The 2,811-nt window shown below is 39.2% G+C and overlaps 1 pseudogene; it reads right to left on the bottom strand.

Moving 5' to 3' along the window:
* Positions 1–242: 242 nt before the first annotated feature.
* On the bottom strand, positions 243–1,159 carry LOC124232691 (olfactory receptor 4C3-like; annotated as a pseudogene).
* Between the last annotated feature and the right edge of the window lie 1,652 nt (positions 1,160–2,811).

The following is a 2,811-nucleotide window of genomic DNA, read 5'->3' as shown; positions in this document are numbered from 1 at the left end:
ATTTCTGAAACTGGGATAATAATCATTCATGCCGTATATATTTCATATAGTAGTTTTTTTATGATCAAAGTGTGCAATTTAGATGAAAAGACTAAGTAAATCATAAAAAGTCTATAAGATGAGTGGATAGATATCACTGAATAAGATAATATGTGTTAATAAAAAGCAAGCACTGGTTTGTTCCACTTAGAGAAATGAAGTCATTTTTATTTCCTGCTTTCCACTTATTTACCACCTGCAATTTATAACCGTGTGAAGGGCTTTCTCATGGCATTTTTCTACCTCTTCATTTCTTAGGGTATAAATGAGTGGATTCAAGACAGGTGTCAGAATATCATAAAATACTGCCGTGTTTTTGTCTATAGATGAAGTAGAGATTGCAAGTGTATAAGTAAATATGCAGGGCACAAAGAACAGGGTAACAACAGTGAAGTGGACCCCACAGGTGGAGAGGCCTTTGTGTCTCCCTTCTGCGCTGTGAAACCTCAAGGAGTGAAGGATGATGATGTAGGAGGCACCCAGCATGAGGAAGTTCAACAGACAGATCACACCACTGTTGGGAACCACCAGCAGACTGATGGCACATATGTTGGTGCAGGTGAGTTCTAGCAAATGTTATAAGTCACAGATAAAGTGATTGATCATATTGGGCCCACAAAAAAACAACTGAAGGACCAGGATGAGCTGAATCAATGAAAGCAGAAGCTCTCTAGCCAAGGCACACTCACCAGCAGGCCACAGAGATGCCTGGTCAGGATGATAGTATAGTACAGAGATCTCCAGATAGCCATGTGGTGGTCATAAGCCATCACTGTGAGCAGAATGATCTCAATACCTTCAAAAAATGGGCTCCAAAGAGTTGAGCCAGGCAGCCCTCATAAGAGATGGCTCTCCCCTTGTACAAGGAGTCAGCAATGAGTTTAGCGACCATAAAGGGAGATTAACAGGCACCAAAAAAAGACAATTTGGCCAGGAAAAAATACACATACATGGGGAAAGCCACGCAGGAACTGGAGGTGATGGTGACCAGAATGAGCATGTTGCTACAAACTGTGATCTCATAGATGATTGAAAAGACCAAAAACTGAACTCCCTGTACCTCTGGGCTCTGTGAAAGTCCCAGAATGAAAAATGTTGTGATGTTGTGAGGTATTTCCATAGATGCCGCTGCATTTTTATTTGAGTTTCATTTTTCTTTTATTTAATTTTAAAAATAGGTTTTAGAAAACTTACATTGAGTGTATCTGAGGATGCCAACAGGTCACCAGGGTTTTTATTTTTGTTTTTTAACATCCTAACATTATGGAATAGTGAACCTGGAAGAGTTCTTAAAGAGTCATCTAGGCCAGCTCCAAGCATAGCAAGCCAAATTTCACTGGAAGGAATTCAAATTGTTTTTTACATTGAGGCAAAGCACAGATTGGGCAATTGTTGCTGAGTACAGAAACTCATCTGAGCTGAAATTTTCTTAGAATAGCACTAGTTGAAAACTCAAAAGGGAGTCGTTCATTTACCAGCAGCTGGGAATTCTTTCCATTATTCATTTCCCACTTATTTGCTGAAGAACCCTGTGATATTTAAAATAACATTTTCTAATTGTCTTCATTTTAAAGGTGGTAGATTGAAGACTCAGAGAGATTAGATGCAGCTGGTACAAAGTCACATGGGTGATTCATGGCAGAGGTGAGGCTGGAAGCCAGGTTGCTTGTCACTCCAGCCTGTGTGCTTTCCAATATAACCTCCACCCTCAAGTATCTACTTTCTCTGTGTTTGACAAGCCAAAAAAATTGCTGCTGCTAATATTAGGGAAGCAGTTCTCACAGAAAGAGTAGCTGGCTTGTTATCTCTGCTTCATGCTAAAAGTACTTGTCCACATAGTCTCAGGAAATCTGCATCTTTCCACTGGAATGAGTTATTTATAAGGTGGGAATGATAATGTCGGGATTATCAGTGCTATGCGCTTTCTGCCTCTCCAAGGGAGGCTAATTATCCCCTCACAAGATCACTTGCTGAAGCAGTTTTAGAACTAGGTTTGCCTTGTTCACAGGTTAGAACAATGTTGATGCCATCATTTAATTAGTCCCTTTGAATATACCTTTTGTCTCAGGGAAATGACTCTCTTCTGTCTCTTAGAAGTGCCCAGTGCCCTTCCACTGTCTAGACAGAGTCCACAAATTGTCTGGAGGAAAAGGGAGTTAGGCTATTTCAGGAATTCATATTGGAGGATCAACATCTTTAGGGAAATTACTGACTGAACAACCACAAAAATCAGCAGCATCTATTGAGCATCTTCTGTGTTCTAGGCATGGATCCTAGGCCCTTTCACACATATCCTCTCTTTCATTTCCTCCCATAAAACTAAGAGAAAAGTATCACTGTCCTTTACCCATATTTCTGTGTGGTGTGCTAAAAGATCAAGAAAACTAGAGTTGGAATAACCTGAATTGAAATTACATTTCCACCATTTCAATCATTCACTAAGCATTTTTTCAGGGACCACCTAATAAAATATAGCACTTTGATAAATGCAAGGAATATCATAGTGAATAAGACAAACAGGGCCCTTACCAGCAGGAAGCACATATTCTAAAAGGGGCAGTAGCCACCTCTAAAACAAAGCAGGGGCATAAACAAATAGAACAATTACAAAATCAACTATATGGAATTGCTGGATTCATGCATTTTATATGTATTTTAATGCTGATAAACAGTGACAGAGATATACATGTTTAATATTTATTGGTATATGCAGCAAAATGTCCTCCAAAACAATTTATAACCATTAACATTTCCAACACTCTGGCCTGTTCA

Source organism: Equus quagga, unplaced genomic scaffold, assembly GCF_021613505.1.
Source record: "Equus quagga isolate Etosha38 unplaced genomic scaffold, UCLA_HA_Equagga_1.0 1080_RagTag, whole genome shotgun sequence".
Lineage (NCBI taxonomy): Eukaryota > Metazoa > Chordata > Mammalia > Perissodactyla > Equidae > Equus > Equus quagga.
The sequence above is the reverse complement of the archived record's forward strand: the minus strand, read 5'-3'. Positions and strand labels throughout refer to the sequence as shown.